The sequence below is a fragment of the Panthera onca genome, chromosome D4 (assembly GCF_046562875.1).
Source record: "Panthera onca isolate mPanOnc1 chromosome D4, mPanOnc1 haplotype 2, whole genome shotgun sequence".
NCBI classification, from domain to species: Eukaryota; Metazoa; Chordata; class Mammalia; order Carnivora; family Felidae; genus Panthera; species Panthera onca.
In genome coordinates, this window is record NC_138351.1 from 28,035,344 (window position 1) to 28,052,568 (window position 17,225).

Consider the following 17,225-nt stretch of genomic DNA (forward strand, 5'->3'; position numbering starts at 1 on the left):
GACTCACCCCAAAGAGCCAGCCCAGTGTCTGCGGCATCCCTGATTGCCTAGAGAGATTTCTGTTTGGTGTGTGTCTTTAGAAAATACACTGTCCCATTAGTAACAACCTCCTCACCCTTTCTTTCATTCCAGCTGTAGCTGACGGCCCCAATCCTCTAGAAAACAGCACCGACCTAGCAGTTTAGGATTCTCTGTAGAGTGTCTTTTTCAGTGGAAGGGTTAAAATGCATTACATTACGTTGAGTTAGTCTGCTGTGTCCTCCGTGTGTTAGAAAGGCAGCCTGGGCTCTCCTGCAGTTTTCATTAATATGAAGTGAGTGGTGGGTGCAGGGGTGGGCGTGGATAGAACAGGCTCCACTAGTCCTCAGAGACCGAATTTCCACAGTGGGCTTCGGGAAGCCATGGCTGTCAAAATGAGCCACTCAGGATGATACCTTTTCCATTCTCCAGTGTGAGTGTGTGCGTGTGTGTGCGTGTGTGCGCGCGTGTGTGTAGGGGAGTTCAGAGTCCATTCCTCCACTTGGTCTGAAAGTATTTGATAAGTGGAGACACAGAATTTTAAAGAGGAAGAGGTTTTCAACAAGCTCACATAGGCTGAACTTCAGCAGACTTGGCAAATGGGCTTTCCATTTGGGAAATGAGGAAGTAGGGCAATTTGCTCATTGTTCTGTTATCCAAGCACGTAAGTCATATATTTTTATTGTAGAAGATTTAGAAGAACCAAAAAAATACAAGGACACAATTAAAATCACCTAAATTACACTATTAATATCTGCATGTAAGATGAAATTAAATACTACATATGTATATTTGGTGAGGTATTTAATATGATGTGATATGCAACATTTTATAAAATGTATTGCATTATATTACTATTTTTTTCTACAAAAGTATGAAAATATATGTATATACTCTATTGAACTTAAGTGGTATGTAGTTTCAGACTCTCTCAAATGTGATTAACGTAAGTATTTTAAGGAAGAATAAATGAAGTTTTCCATTAATGAACAAATGCATGAGTAGGTTCATTTTCCACTTGGTGGGCGGGGGGGGGGGGGGCTTACAACCCTTCCCCAAATTTTAAACTAGAGGAAATCTGAGAGATTCACACTAACCTCTTCGTAATGGAATGATAGTTCACCTCCTCCTGACTCTGTCACCAAAACATGCCAACCAACACATGCACACACACCCATCATTTAAATAGTAGTGCTTGTTTATCTCACTGTGAACTTGGCCTGGGACAGGAAGTCTGGTTCTATAGGTTCAACTCTCAAAAATACAAGCAATGAAACTCTCTGTTTTTCATTTCTTTCTCTTAAACGCCCTCTGCTCTCTTTTATACACACACACACACATCACCACCACTACCTTTCTGCAGCATAAATAAATCCCTCATGTGGGAAGGTCTTATGTAATCCCAGAGATTTCCACGTTGCTTATGTTGGGCTGAATGTTAGGCGTTATCTTTTTTTTTCTTTTTTGCAGTGTAATCTTTCTCTTCAGAGATGAACTATGATTTAACAAATAAAGCTTCAAATAAAAACCCGGCCAGTTCTTTTGAGGTCCACTGCATCTGACTCAAAATTGCTTTGAGACTTTAGTTGTACATCTCTGACTTCCAGATATTGCAGAAAGGTGAGAAGTGGGAAAGAAACATAAGCCAAAAACATGGGACATTTCAATCTAATCTCATTTTCTTCTCCTCCACTTTTCTGTACAGGTTAAGAATAGGGTTCTGATGCCCAAGGCCTGACCTGAATCCTGACTTTGCCACACTCACCCAGGTGACCTTGAACTCTTAAAGTTCCAGTTTCCTCATTAATAAAATGGCTTAATAATAGTCCTCTTTTACAAAATTATTGTGAAGGTTAATCAAGATAATGGGTGTTTAGTACTTAGAACAGGGACTTTTAAACACTAAGTGCTAAATGTTAAGCAATTATAATTCTATTATCATCACTGGTCTTTTTGAAAAAAAATTTTGTTTGTTTTTGAGAGAGAGAGAGAGAGTACATGCCCCCATGTGTGTGTACCTGTGCCTGTGAGCAGTGAGGGGCAGAGTGAAAGGGAGACAGAAGATCTGAAACAGGCTCTGCACGGACAGCAGTGAGCCTGATGCAGGGCTCGAATTCACAAGCCATGAGATCATGAGCAGAAAGTCGGACTCTTAACCGACTGAGCCACCCAGTTTCCCCATCATAATTGGTCTTTTCTTAATATCAGTATTACTGGGCTAGCATTGAACTTGAAACTAAAAAAATTTTAGAATGAGCTGCAAAGCTCAACATAAATTTCCTCCTGAAATACTAATTTATTTTTCTTCTAAATTTAAAATAAATACAAGCATATATAACACCCATGAAGGGGTGGCGGCAAGCATTCAGGAAATTTCCTGCTTATAAAAGAAATCTAACCTGGTAAAAATAAATGAATATGCAACTAGACTTTCCTAGGATTTCTAACTACAGCATGTCATGATCTGTAATGCTGTATTGTCTGTCCGTTTCAGTACAATACCCAGATTATAAATTATGACCTTCATAGGCGAATTACCCAGTGCAGCCAATATTGCTCGAGAGGGTGGTTGTGAGAGAAACCTAATTCTGTTAAAGATTCAGTTACAAAGGAGAACGTCAAAGCCGATGAGGAATGATGCTGTCATGGGATTGGGGTTTAGTACCATGAAACTGATCATCTATGAGTCAGTTTTTGGCTCAAATGTGGGGAGCCTCCAGGGAACACTAATAGGATTCGCAAGTGTTCTGGCACCATCTCAGTGCTGCGTAAACCATGAGACCAGGGCAAGAGAGCTCAAGAGGGATAACATTTCCTGGCTTCTTTCTTTCTGGCATGTTCAGAGTATCAGAGCTTGGGAGCACACTGTGTTGACCAGTGTTTAGTGTTGAATGAGGCGGGATGGGAAGAGAGGACAAAAGGGTAGTTTCTCCCTTCCAGAGATCTTACCAGCCATTCCTGAAAGGGATCCGGGATCAGGCTTGGGGGCAAGGGAAATCCCCCCAGGTCTCCCAAGAGTTGATAGGGCATGTGAAATAGACTATAATAGAGTCTGAAGGAAGAGGCTACGGCCAGATCCTGAAGCATCCATCACAAATGCACATTCCATGGCTCCTCATGAAGGTCTGTGAGATCCCTCTGAGCCATCTGAGGACAGTGAAACTAGTTTCCCCATAGACGAAACTGAAATTGAACTGAATATGACAGCACATTTGCCTTGCTCATTTTTCTTCTTCATAAACGTGTCTGCTGTCCCCTGGCCATCTTGGTCTGCTCTCTCCAGCCTGCCAGAAATGGCATTCTTTGTTACAGGGACTCTCAACTGTAGGTTTGTCAGTGTGACTGTTCCCATAGTGAGCATGACAGAATCCCCTGGGTTCTGCTCCTTTTATAACATATTTGTGTTATCTGTGAATGGGATGAATTCATTGCTTGAACTGGGGGTGGGGGGCATTTCTTCATGGACAGGCATATTATCTATGTGTTTAATTCTTCATGGGGCATGTTATCATGGGGGCATTTCTTCATGGACAGGCATATTATCTATGTGTTTAATTCTCAGCTAGAAAATATCAAATGGCTCACACCTTGAAGAAGGATAGCCCATCAGTCAGATGGAGATCATGAGGGTCTGCATGAAAGCCACTGAGTTCCACCATAGCTTTCCAATGTACCTTTACAAGTAAGCTACTTAATTTCTCCGGATTTCAGTTTGTGGAGAGAGTTGAGCTGGGTCCCAATTGTACCTTTAAGATCAAATTTTAATTGCTTATTGTTTGATATTATATATATACATCCATCAACCAAGAAAAGTATACATGTTTCTTGACCGTCTTGAGGATTAAAGAGATATGGGCGTAATGTCCCATAAGTACAATGCCTAGTGCATGAGAGTCACTCAATAAATACATCATGGCTGCGTTGTTGTTTTTATGCACATAAACATGCATATTACTCAAGCCAACCCTGAGTTTTAAACTCTCAGTTGAGCTCAATCCTTGTACATGAACATAATAACTGAAGGGATCCAGCTGCTTCCCTTGACCATGCACGATTGCTGGTTTTCATGCTGGATACTTTGGAGCCTTCCCATCTGGTCCCATGGCACTGTTGGAACCTTGGGAGTTTGACGCAGTTCATCCCCACCCCCCCTACCCCCCCAATCCACTCAACATAGGAGGGTGAGAGCCTCTCCTCCAGCTGGGGCAACATTGGGAGTAGGTAAGTTCCTGGCAATCTGACTTGCTCCTTGGAATGAGTTTTCCTGTAGGACAATATGTTACATGGTATCTGGTTTCTTGGAGCAGTCCACAAAAGAATCTTGTGTGAGTCAGGGAGGAAACACATGGCACATTCAAATGGGGAATCTGGGAGGGTTTAGTAAAAAGATTGTTTACAAAGATGTGGACAGGGTGTAGAGAAATCATCAACGATGGTGTAGAGAAATCACCAACAATAGTGTATCAGCCTGGAGACTTGGAATGGGAAGGCTTAGGTGCCATGGCAGGAATATGTATCAAAACATGGAAACAGACAGCTTAGTGGGAAGGGCCACCAGCCAGGCCCCTACAGCACAGAGACATGACTAGCTTGTGTTCCTTGGGCAGGGAGCCAGGGGAGTCAATATCCTCTCCTCAATCTCTTATTCCCCATTGAGTGAACCCAACCAGAAGTCAAAGAACCAGGAACCAATCTGTGTAGACAATTCAAAATCTTTTTTTTTTTTTTAATGTTTATTTATTTTGAGGGAGAGAGAGACAGAGTGTGAGCAGGGGAGGGGCAGAGAGAGAAGGAGACACAGGCCCCCAGCTGTCAGCACAGAGCCCGATGCGGGGCTTGAACTCATAAACCATGAGATCATGACCTGAGCTGAAGTCTGATGCTTAACTGACTGAGTCAGCCAGGTTCCCCCGTGTAGACAATTCAGATCAGCCTTTTAGGGTGGAGCAGGCTGGAAGCCAGTAGAGTGAAGATCCCCAATCATAACGTGGTTTTCTAATCATGAATCTAATCACAATTGTTCCTAAGGGAAGTATGCAAGCCACAAATGTAGTATCAAATTTTCTCGGGGCCACATTTAAAAAATAAATTAATTTTAATAACATTCTATTTAACTTTATATACCTAAAATATTGAATTCTACCATATAATCATTATAAAATTTACTAATATAGTATATTATATTTTTTTAAACCCAGTCTTCAGAATCTGATGTATATTTTATACTTCTAGCAAGACTATCTCAATTCAACTAGTCACATTTTAAGTACTGAACAGTCCTGGGGGGCTGGTAGCTACTCCGTTGGACAGTGCAGGTCTAATATATTTTAAATGCTGAATAAATGTCAGATATTATTATTACAAAGGGCGGGAATTGAGAAACATGCTTTGCCTGGGTTTGGAGGGGGGAGGTGATGGAGGCTTTGGAGGCTTGTGTCAAAGGCCCGACGGTCCCGTCTGCCGGTGTCCTCCCTGTGCCTTGACATGCCTCACATGGCCATCTCATTTACAGTCCCAGATTCTTAAACTCAAAGTGAAGGTAGAGATGGGCCCTCCTGGGAGAGATCGGAGGCCAGGCTGTGGGTGACTTGAGAGGACAGGAATGTGAGTTCCCCATCTCCTGGGACTCATCTATCCCCATCATCCCATTCCTGCTGCCTCACATCTCACCCCCCCAGCGGGCCACTTCATCCAGGCCTCTGCTTTGGCTTATGTCACATCCAGAATTTCTGCCCATGGAGTTTCTCTGAAGAAGGTGACTGGTTTCAAGAGCCGGGCAGTGTTTTCAAATGACAGTTCAGCCCCTTTGAGAGTGACATCATGGCAAGAGTGAAGGTATTAACTCCAGTGTTGGTACCAGAGGATGGCAGGGACTCAGATGCCTGGTGAGCTGGCCCCACCTCTTAGCTGTGTTTTTCCACTAAAGATTTAATTAAACCACTGCTGTGTCAATATTCCTAGCATGCCGCCAGTCTCTTACCCTTGCACGGAAACATTCCGGGTCTCCAAGCATAGATTCATAGGGAATTGGGTGCGGTGGGGGGTCCTGGGAGGGAACCTGGTGTCGACAGGCTATTTGGTGAGGGGCTTTGGTTGCTCTGTGTGGGTCCGAGCAGCTCAGGCTCAGTTTGCAGCTGCACCACAGACCCGGAATAAGGGCAGGCCCTGCTTCAAAGTCTTTGGTCAGAATGACTTCACGGCCTTTTGTTCCTCCACCACCTTCTCTCTCTTCCTCTCAGGAAAGAATGGCCCGCGTACCAGCTGGGGTTGCCACCCTGGAACCACGATGCTTAGCCTTTCTTCTGTTACAAGACTGTTGAGACTGTTGGAGTCTCAAGGCTACGAGGGGCGTGGTTTTAGCCTTATTTTAAATGGTCGTGGAAACAGGATTGAGAGGGTAAGTAACTTTGCTTGAGGTCACTAAGCCTCAGATTTGGGATTTGACTTGACTATGCCACTTTTCAAAGTAATCGTAATAATGACAAATATAATAGTGGCAATATGGAGTAAGCACCCAATAAAAGGAAGCCATTATTGTCACACAAGTAAGAGAAATGTACAATTTGCATGTTATCACCTCCCTCTTCCTGCTCCTGGGCCAGAAATGGTAGCATTATATGGACTTGCTTTGTCCGTTAGTGGATGAAAGCAGATTCCCAAGGAAGCGGTGTCTCCTTCAGGCTCTATTAATTCTTTTTTTTTTTTTAAGTTTATTTATTTATTTTGAGAGGGAGAGAGAGAGAAAAAGTGCGAGTGGGGGAGGAGCAGCGGGAGGGAGAGAGATGAGTGATGGAGAGCCGAGTCCTGAGGAAATGAAGACAGAGGAGAAGCTTGAGTTAGCAGAGGAAAGATGGATGGGAAAGGGACATGGGTGGCTGGGTGGGAAGGGTTCCAGGATTGATTCCCTCCCTTTAATTGTGCACATGGCCCACAGTGGCAGAGATGGTGGCTGTTCACTGAACAGTCCACATGTGCCCCTGCACTTCCCAGACCCCCTTGGATTTTCTCACTTTCTGCCCTTTGCCACATCTCCATTAATGGGACTACTATCTGAACAATTGAGCAGACCCTAATCTGAGAGTCGTCTGGGGCTCCTCTCCCTCCCTTACCTTCCATATGCAATCTATCACCAAGTTCTTTCAAGGGTAGCTCCAAAATACATATCCTGACTTATTCCTTATCTCACGTCTTCCTAGCTTCAAAGCTACCGACCTAGTCCCAGAAACCACATCCTTTTACCTGGGCTGTGCCTCTTGTTTGGTGTGCCTGTTCCCAGCCTTATTTCCCCCTTCATTCTTTATATAGCATGCTATTTAAAAACATAAATCAGGTCACATCTCTTCTGGCTTAGGATACCTAGTGGTTTTTCGTGGCATTTTGAACAATAATCTAAATACCATAAAATATAGGTACCTATAGGGTATTTACCTGTACCCTCCTTAATTTAGTGTTGGCAACCTCTCTGTCCTCACCTCCTGCCCTTTTGCTCACTAGGCTAAGCCCACTGGCTTTCCTTCTGTTAATCCAATACCATAAGCTTTCTCCTGTCTTGGGTTCTTGCACCTGTTATGCCCTCTGCCTCCAGGACTTCACAAGGCTGGATCCATCTTGATGTTTAGGCCTTAGCTCAAATGTCACCTCCTCAAAGAGGTCTTTCCTGAACACTCAACATAAATGAGCCTGCTGATCCCCATTCTATCACACAAACCCTGCTTTAATAGCTTCACAGTGCTTATCATCACCTGTCCAGTTACCATGGCATGGAGAAAGAATATAAGTGCCGTGAAAGCAAGGACTGTCTTTTTAGCCTTGTTTCTCCTTTATAAGTGCACTTGACATGTAGTTGATCGTTGGAAAAATACTCGCTGAATAAATGAATGAAAGTATCTACTTGAGTTCGATTCCCAATAGTAGTCTGTAAGTTTACCAGCCAGATGAGAGGACTTCCCCTAAGAAATTCTGCCCTCGCTTAGACCTGGGCAAGGGACCTCTGTTGTAAGATCCTTGCTTTATAGGGTTCTACTCTGACCTTCCTCTAGCCTTGTTCTTTCTCATAAGATGAAGACATCAGGAGGTTCAGGGGATATGCCCTCCCAGAATGCAGTCTAGAAGGGAGTATAACATTTCTAGAATTCCCTTCTAGAGTGTCCCTCTTTTAGACCCCAGAATTCCCTATCCAGTGACCTTGAGCCTACTTCCAAAGCCTACATGGGACTCTTCTCCATGTCTGTCCTCCTTGGGCAGACCAGCGTGCATGGCCCTATGCCTGGTGGTGGCACAGGGGCAAATGTGTGATGTTAGGTGTGAACAGATCTTAGATGTGCAGGCTGGGGAGTCCACTCAGCTATGCGTGCTGTGGAATGGAGTTCAAGTGGTAAGAGAGGAGGGGCAGGTGGAGAGCTGAGGCTTGCTTCTCCTCATTGCCAGTTTTAGCATGGAACACCAAGGAATCTGAGAAGCCTGCATTGAAACCCGGCCTCTGGAGCATGATGGAAAGAGGAGAGGAGGAGATTATATATTGAGCAATACGTGAGCTTGGTTTGTAACTTCTAAGTATTTATGTGGCATCTCCGTTTGGACTCTCCCCAGCCTACAAATGCTCTGGGCAGGCCTCCCGAGCTGTGTGGAGTCCTGGCTCCCTTTGCATTGATTTAAGATTGAGTGAAGGCCCTTGGAGCATTCCCTCCATCATTGAAACAGAGGGGCCCCCAAGAGAGAACCAGGAACTCCTGGTGGTGCAGTAAGCCATGTTCCTTCCCCATCGTTGTATTTGTGCTTGCTTTCCCCAAGGTCATTAACAGGATTAACGGTAGAGGGTTTGTGAACAAGATTAATGCCCCATAACAGGGGTTTAGATAAATCAATCAAGTACATACATCCAATGCTATACTCTGTACCTATGAAAACATTTTAGATAAATAATTGGAATAACAATCCTATAACTACTAATAATCATAACAATGACAGATCTTCCTCCTTGAGCACTGGGTCTCTGTCCGTCAGCATGTGCAGCAGCTCAAACTCACCATCTCACTCAGGCCCCCAAACCACAGGGTGGGTTCTTAGTTCCAGGCATCAGCAAGGAAACTGAGCTTGGGAGGATTTGGTTATACAAGGGCATGTGGATTAGGGAGTCGCTCTCTCAGTCTTTTGGACTGGGCCACGGTTTCTCCACAGGGCGGAGGTGGCATCTTCCAGAATCACAGGGGCCCCCCCCTTTCCTTAGGAGAAGGGAAACCAGAGCTCCCTTTTTTATTGAGGTATGATTGGCATACAATGTCGTGTAAGTTTAAGGAGCATAAAGATGTTGGTTTGACACATTTACATAGTGCAGTATGATTACCACCTGGTACCACCTGTGCCATTGCTTTTTTTGAGAACATTTACAACCTAACCTTCTAGCAACTTTGAGGTATAAAATCAGTATTGTTGAGTGCAATCACTCCGCTTTGCATTAAGTCTCCAGAATTTATCCATCTGCTACGTGCACGTTTGTATCATTAGACAACATCTCCTCAGTTGCCCGAGCTCCAGCTCCTGGCCACTACTATTTTACAGTCTGTGTCTATGAAGTCAGCTCGTTCAGACTCCACGAGTGAGTATAAATGATATCGTGCAGTTTCGGCCTTTCTCCAAGCTGACTTGTCTCAGTGCAATGTTCTCAGAGCCCAGCCAGGTCATTGCAAATGGCAGTCCTGTGGCTAAATAATATTCCACTGTACATTTATACAGCTTCTTTATTCATTCATCGATTGGCGGACCCTTAGGTTGTTGCCACCTGTTGGCTCTTGTAAATCATGCTGCAATAACATGGGAGTACAGCTGTCTTTTTGATATCTGGTTTCCATCTCCTTTGGATATATACCCAGAAGTGGGATCGCTGGATCATATGCTAGTTCCATTTTTAATCTGTCGGTGGGAATGCCAATTCTCTCAGCCACCATGGACAGCAGTATGGAAATTCCTCAAAAATGCAAATATAGAAACCTGTACCCTTTGACCTTCGGTTTGCTTTTCCCTCCCCTTGGCCCTTTGATACTTAACCTCTCTAAGTCTTCAATTTTTTTTTTTTACCAGTGAAATAAGAATAATAATAATACAACAATACAACAATATGGAATATTACTACTTGTTCACTCTCTCGATAAGTTCCTATTTTTCTTTTCCTCTTCTCTGGATGCTGGTTGTCAGCTATTGTGTTCCCTGTGGGGTCTAGGAGGTGGGGTAAGTGGCCCTCCCCATGACCCATTCTGGGAAGAGCATCAGCGAGAGAGAGTTGGGAATTTCCACACCACCCAGCTGATCTCCTCCTCGCAGCTGTCCAGCCTGGTGTACTAAATCATTTGGTTTCCTCTCTTGTCTCGAGGTGCCCATCAAGGCCCTTCCAGTATGACAAGGCCTCAGGCACAGGGTAGTGAGAAGAGAGAAGGGACTGAGAAGTGAAAAAAAAGGCTATATAAAATGCCTATAAGAAACTGTATGAGTTTGTTGATTACCCCAGAGGTATTTTTAAAAGCTTAATGTTCTACATTACAAATTACCTTTTGAAGTTACCTACTTCATCAACATCACATCATTGTTGTCATTACCATTATAAGTGTTCCCATTAACAACAACAAAAGCAAAGAGTAAGACTAGGCATTTGTGCTCTTTAAGAGGAATATACACTCCTGCTGCTCTCCCTTGTGTTCTGCTCCTTCTTGTTGACCCTGTGGTAAGAGCCTTGAGTGTATGACTCACTCTCTCCTCTGGATGATGTTCCTCCCAGATTAGCAGAAAGTCCCCTCTTCTTCTGTATTTTATTTTCTCTTCAGGTTCCTGGCATGCCTGTTCTTCTTCCCAAGAAGGTTCTCTGGCACATTCAAGGTGGAATGATTTCAAGTCAACTTAGTTGTCCCCATTTTCATCTTAGTAGACATCCACTCCAGGTGCTGCATTTGGCACTGAGTGGAAGAGTGACATTCAGATGGTAGTAAGGGGATCGTCTGGCCGTTGGATTGTTCTGCGTGAAAGCAGACCTATTGGAAGGTCTTTCTGTAAGTAGCTAATACACATAAACTGTGAAACAGAACAAAAAGACATAATGGATTAAAAATAGATAATAAATAAAGGAAAATACAACAGACAAAAGAGAAAACATCCAACTTCCAACTAGACAGAGATATAGGCCCTACTAAATTTTTTGGGTACGGTTTTGAAAGGCACATTAGTAAATGCTCAGGGTATGGATCCAGGTTTCCTGGATTCGAACCCTCTTTATCCTGCTTGTCAGCTTGGGACCCTGGACTAGTTAACTTGCCTCAGTGTCCTCATCTGTAAAATGGAGATAATACAAGGACCTCTATCATAGAGCTATAATGATGAGAAATGAATTAGTATTTGGAGGATATGTAAAATCATGGTTGTCTTGGGGTGAAGCACTGTATCAGTGTTTTTCAAGGAAGTCATAAATGAATTCAACATATCCAGAAAGTCTCATGCACAGAAATGGAATCCCACCAGTCCTGAGGCTCTGTTCTCTGCTTTTCGGCGTGCTAGGAGTCTTCAGATATCCTGCCAGATCAAATAGTGCCACCTTGAATTAGCTACTAAGTGACAGTGTATTGTTTTATTTTATGGAACACCATAAATTCAGTTTTTCTTTTTTTGTGCTATGGTACACATTGGTGCAGTGGTCCTCCAGATACATATGTCTTTCCACGTAATGTCCTGACTATGTCCTTAGGTGGGAATCCAAGAAGTGGAATTGGCAAGCATGAAATTTTGTCTTTTTTTTGAAATCTTATCTTTTGATACATAATGTCAAATTGCCTTGTGCAAAGATCATGTAGCGTACATTCCCAGAAATAATGCCGGCAAGTACCTGTTTTCTGCATCCTCCCCACTGTGAGGATGGATATTGTCAATTATTTCCTAATTTCTGTTGTGTTACATATGAACACCATCAGCATTGTGGTCTACAAGACAGGTGCTGTCCTCATTGCTTATTTTGTATTTTGCCTTTACGACTCGCCTACTCATATTTGCACATTTTTCTAGTAGGGTGTGTACCTGTTGAAGTTCTGAGCTGCAAACAATAGAAACCAATCTAAGCAGATGGAGAATTGATTTTTGGGGGGTATCAGGTGGCTCATGTCATTGACAAGGAGGCTGAAAAATGAGGCTCAGAAAATAAGCAAGAACAAAGGAAGGACTGGATATAGAAACCACAGCCTAGGTTATGCGGGAGGGTAGAGGTGGATTAAGCTGTCACCAGTGGACACATCTCCCCCCTCCGAGCACTGCTCTCTCCCAGTGCACTGGTCATTGGCTTCTGTAACTGCCCAGTCAAGGAAAAGGCAAGAGCCCACTATGGGGTTTTTGTCTTCTCTTCATTGTGTTGTAGCAAGGCTTTGTACATTTGGAATATTGATCCTTTGCATGTCTTTTGTATGGGAGATACCTTTTCTTCAATTTGTATTTACCTTTTAACTTTGTTCAGAGTGTATTTGGCCACATTGAAATTTAAAAGTTTCTTTCAATAATTATACAATGTTTTCAGGCGCTCATGTGCTCATGGTAGGCTCCTAAATTGTTCCTTTTTAACTCCAGATTCTTCCATAGCATCAGATAGGGGATATCTGTGGTAGATTGTCCAAGTAATGGCCCCAGATTTATTCGTGTGTCATTGCATACATACCCTTGGCTAGTCCCATCCACATTAGTCAGAACTTGCTTCTGGCAGTTGCTTCAGCCAATAGGACAATCCAAGCATGGTCAACACATGATTCAGGCAGAGGTAGGAAAAGAGCTCACACACTGAAGTCTGCTACCACACAAAAGATGATCTGAAACTCCTCTAGAGCCAGCAGAGGTCATCTATGCCCAAACCAGAACTGTTCAGCCCACCCATGGAATGGTGAGGAAGTATAAATGTGTGCTGTGCTGGTCTCAGTCTGTTAATGGTGAGGCTATTGGCTAGAATTGCTGGAGGGCACTCACCTGGGCCTGGGGCGAGCCCCCACAGAAATGTCCCCGTTCAGAGTCAGTGTTGTAGCTGCACTGGTCCTTGTGGTTCTTATTATGATTGCAAGAGGCACCTCAGCAGCAACTCTCAGGGAATTTTGAAACAACAATCAAGGTTTTATCGCACGCAGGGTCATGGACAGTGCATGGCACGTCTGGGGTCATACAATGAGGTTGTGGAGAGAGAGAGAGAGAGAGAAAGCATGGGCTTGAGGTTCTGCTTTTATTGGGATTGAAGATGGGGCTTGTCTAGGGTTTTGTGGGTTCACTCCTTGTTGGTGAATTTAAAACATAAGAGCAATAATTACAGCATGGGCAGGGAAAAATACACTTATTTTTCAAATGGTCAGTTATGGAAGTCAACCAGGGATCTCTAAAACAGGGGTGGAGTGGCCTGGCTTTTTATCTAGTCTTGTGGCTGGCAGTGTGTTTATTGGAGATAGCTGTGTGAAGAGGCTGCTTGGAAATCAAAAGCTTAATGTCAGACACTTGCATTATAATCAAAAAGCCAACTCTCAGGTGCTTGCACTGCAAAATGTTTGATATTTTAAGCCACTAAGTTTTGAGGAAGCTTGTTACACATCACATGCAAACCGATACACTAACTATACATTCAGCTCCTTTAAAAATCCTATTAATTCTAGGAGTGCCTGGATGGCTCAGTCAGTTAAGCGTCCAACTCTCGATTCGGCTCAGATCCTGATCTCATGGTCTTGGGATGGAGCCCTGCATGGGGCTCAGCATGGAGCCTGTTTGGGATTCTCTGTCTCTCCCTATCTTTCTCTCTCTCTCAAAATAAATAAATAAACATTAAAAAAATAAATGTAAAAGATCCTATTCATTCTATTATTTGTTTCCCGCCTATAGCTTCCCAAACTATATAACCTGCAGGAGAGTAACTCAGGACCTAAAAAGAACTCACAGGTAATTCAATGTACTCTACACTAAACTTTCTATGACATTCATTTCCTGGAAGCTCTTTTTTATTAAGCTTATTTATGTTGAGAGGGGGAGGGGCAGAGAGAGAAGGAGAAAGAAAATTCCAAGCAGGCTCCACACTGTCACTGCAAAGCCCTGAAAGCTCTTAAGAGAATGCCACTGATTGGTCCTCTCTTGTTGACTTGAAGAGTATTTGCTTTAGGTGATCCAAGGGATTGGAATCTCCCTCATGCTTCTATTTTGGCAAAAGGCAGAATAAGAAATATCCCTTTCCTTCATTGAAAAGGTCTCCTTGGTTGGACAATTCCCGGCTTTCTAAATCTTTTCCCAGTTGTTTCCTCACCCCAAGACACACTTGAATTTAACCTCTGTGTTCACAAATACATGGAACCTTCTTATCAGTTAAAGTTTTCTTCGCTAAAATCTGAGGGCTCTCTCCACAGCAATATCAGGCCCATCATTTACTTAGCCCACCATTTTGTCTGAAGAAACACGATGGAGAGAAGGCGGGTGTCATTCTAGCTGACCTCTTTCACGTCAGTCCTGAGCCCACCCAACATTCGTCAGCTTGTAGGTTTGGGAAAATGTCTTTTGGTAAAATCATGGGGTGGTAAACATTCAGAGAACTTTGGGTCCGTACGATCCAGTCTCTTAGCCCAAGGATGCCGACTTCTTAGTGACAGAGCTAGGGCTAAATTACTCAAAGCTATTTCCTCTACTGGCTACGTATCAACTACTAAGAACGGACGTGTTGGCAGTTCCTAATGCTCATTCTGTCTCCCTTTCTCACTGTGTCTCATACCAGGTGAACTTACTCATTCCCAGATGTGTAAATTATGTCTATGACTTCCAAATTTATATTTGTGAACTCCAGACTCATGTATCTAACTGCCTACTCACGATCTGTCCTTGGATGTCTTGCAGATATATCGGAATTAATGTGTCTAAAACAAGACTATCAGTCATCCAACTGGTCTACCCATTCCATATCCACATCACTAACCTCAGCCAGGTTGTTACTACTGCTTCTGCAGACTCTCCCACCAGTTCCTGTAGACTATTCTAAACAGTTCCTGAATGTCTTGCCACTTCTCTATTTCTCCTCTAACCCGTTCTCCACACAGCATCCAGAATAGCCTTCTAATTATGAAAACCAGATTATCTCCTGGTTACCAGTTATGACCCCTTCCAATGGCACATGGAGTAAAATCCAAAATCCTCACTGAGGCTGGCAAGTTTTCATCATCCGGCCCTTGCCTGCCTCCAACCGCACTTCATCTCTCAGCCCTGGTCTTTCAGGTTCAGCCACACCAGCCTTTTGGTTTCTCCATGGGTTAAATTTTCCCTGCCTCTGGGTCTCCGGCTATGCTATTCTGCTTGGAAGCTCTCTTATCTTTCCTCCTGGCACTCTAGGCCTCGGCGTGAATATAGATAGCATCCTTCCAGGCCTTTCCTTATGACATGCCATGTTCTTTTCACAGCACTCATTACAGTTTGTAGTTCTTTCTTTTTTTTTTTTTTTAATTTTTTTAAATGTTTATTTATTTTTGAGACAGAGAGAGACAGAGCGTGAACGGGGGAGGGTCAGAGAGAGAGGGAGACACAGAATCTGAAACAGGCTCCAGGCTCTGATCTGTCAGCACAGAGCCCGATGCGGGGCTCAAACTCACGGACCGTGATATCATGACCTGAGCCGAAGTCGGACACTCAACCGACTGAGCCACCCAGGTGCCCCTGTAGTTATTTCATGAATGTGTCCTCCTGCTCAAACTCACTTATTGTCAACAACTCTCTAAGTACTCCCAGAGCAAAGCCAAGCCTACCTGGCTTACGGTAGCAGATTTGTTAAATGCAAATCTGGAATCTTCATGCATCCAGCGCATGGGCTTATATTGCAGAGTTAATCTCCGACCTTCTCAGCCAGAGCCGCGTCTTCTCTGACTACATCTTCAAGGGCAAAATTGTTACTTTGCATTGCTTGGCATTATGCCTCCTTTTTATATAAATGCAGGAATTTGAGGGCTTATTTGTTAAGTGCTATAAGTTGGCTTATTTACTTTTTTTTTTTAAAACAGGAGAAAACCTCAGAGTTTTCATACAGGCTCACAAAGGTCCAGTGATGAAATTGGGACATAGAAATGAGTGTGGCAGGCAGCTTTTGCACATTTTAGACGAAGAAGCATAAATCTTTGATATTTCACAGGATGATTATGCTTTTTACGTTGAAGAACTATCATTAGCAAGGAATTCTAAAAATGATCAGGTCTGGAGTAGACAACTAAGAAAAGTAACAAGGTTTGTTTATACAGAATTCTTTGTTTTGAATTTCATATCTCTGGCAGTAGGGATGTCTCTCTTCCCCCCGGTACGTCAGGCGGTCTCTTTCCTATGAGAGATTTATTTCCTTCTTTCTGGAGACAAAGGGCGGTCTTAGTGTTCTTCTTGCATTGGCCCATTTCTTAAGTAACTCAATTCCAAATGATGAAGATGTATCTGTGGAACTCTTTGTGGTACAGATTCCTCATAAACTGCAAAGACCCCCAGATGCATATCCGTGTCTTTTAAAAACAGCTGTCCATTCTTTCTGACCTCCTACGTCCATTGCTTAGGAGAATCCTAATTCAAGCAGGGAAAGTAGAATCATTATTTCCCAATACTCTGAGGCTCATGGTCTATAGTGAATGACCCCAACCCTTTACTCTCATAGGAATAATCCAGATAAACTTATCAGAATGGAACAATGCCACAAGAAAAAGACGGGCTTGAGAATCCACTGGAAAAATTCATTTGCTGGTTGGTAGTAAGTAATTTAGGTCAAAGGTCTGTCCATAGCCCAGAGGGTGATACCACGGAGGCTATGGGGTTTACAGGAGAGTCTGATTCTGTGCCGATCTGGTCTTCTGCTTGGATACATTCCAACCTGGAGTTGCTTTCTTTACACATTTCTAATGAGTCCTTGTAGAGATGATGTGGGCCAGAGAGGCCCAAATACATGCATTGCTCAAGTGAACATCCTTTTCAAAAAGCAGACAGTCCCAAGTCTCAGAAAGCAGGGCTCTCCAGTACGTTCCTGAATATAGGAGCACAGCCTGAATGTTCCTTGAAGAATTTCCTAGGTGTGTGACCATTTGTTGAGGTGAAGGGAAGGAAAGAGTTAGGAAGCACAATGTCTATGCAGGAGGTGACGGGGTATGTCACCATGAAGGCCTGCTTCCATTGTTCGTCCCGAATTCACCATCTGAGACTTTCTTGAACTTTTTCAA

The 17,225-nt window shown here is 43.4% G+C and overlaps 1 long non-coding RNA gene across 9 annotated transcripts in view; it reads left to right on the forward strand.

Moving 5' to 3' along the window:
• LOC132663541 (uncharacterized) overlaps positions 1 to 17,225 on the forward strand; it is a 39,965-nt gene that overhangs the window by 15,895 nt on the left and 6,845 nt on the right. For 7 of the 9 annotated variants that reach the window (XR_014135936.1, XR_014135939.1, XR_014135938.1 and 4 more), the window contains exons 6-8: positions 5,743 to 5,903; positions 6,258 to 6,415; positions 16,038 to 16,257. This is a non-coding gene — a long non-coding RNA (uncharacterized LOC132663541). Of the gene's footprint in view, positions 1 to 5,742; positions 5,904 to 6,257; positions 6,416 to 16,037; positions 16,258 to 16,669; positions 16,763 to 17,225 lie in introns of all 9 variants that reach the window. The other 2 variants (XR_014135934.1, XR_014135937.1) reach the window with 2 other exon arrangements.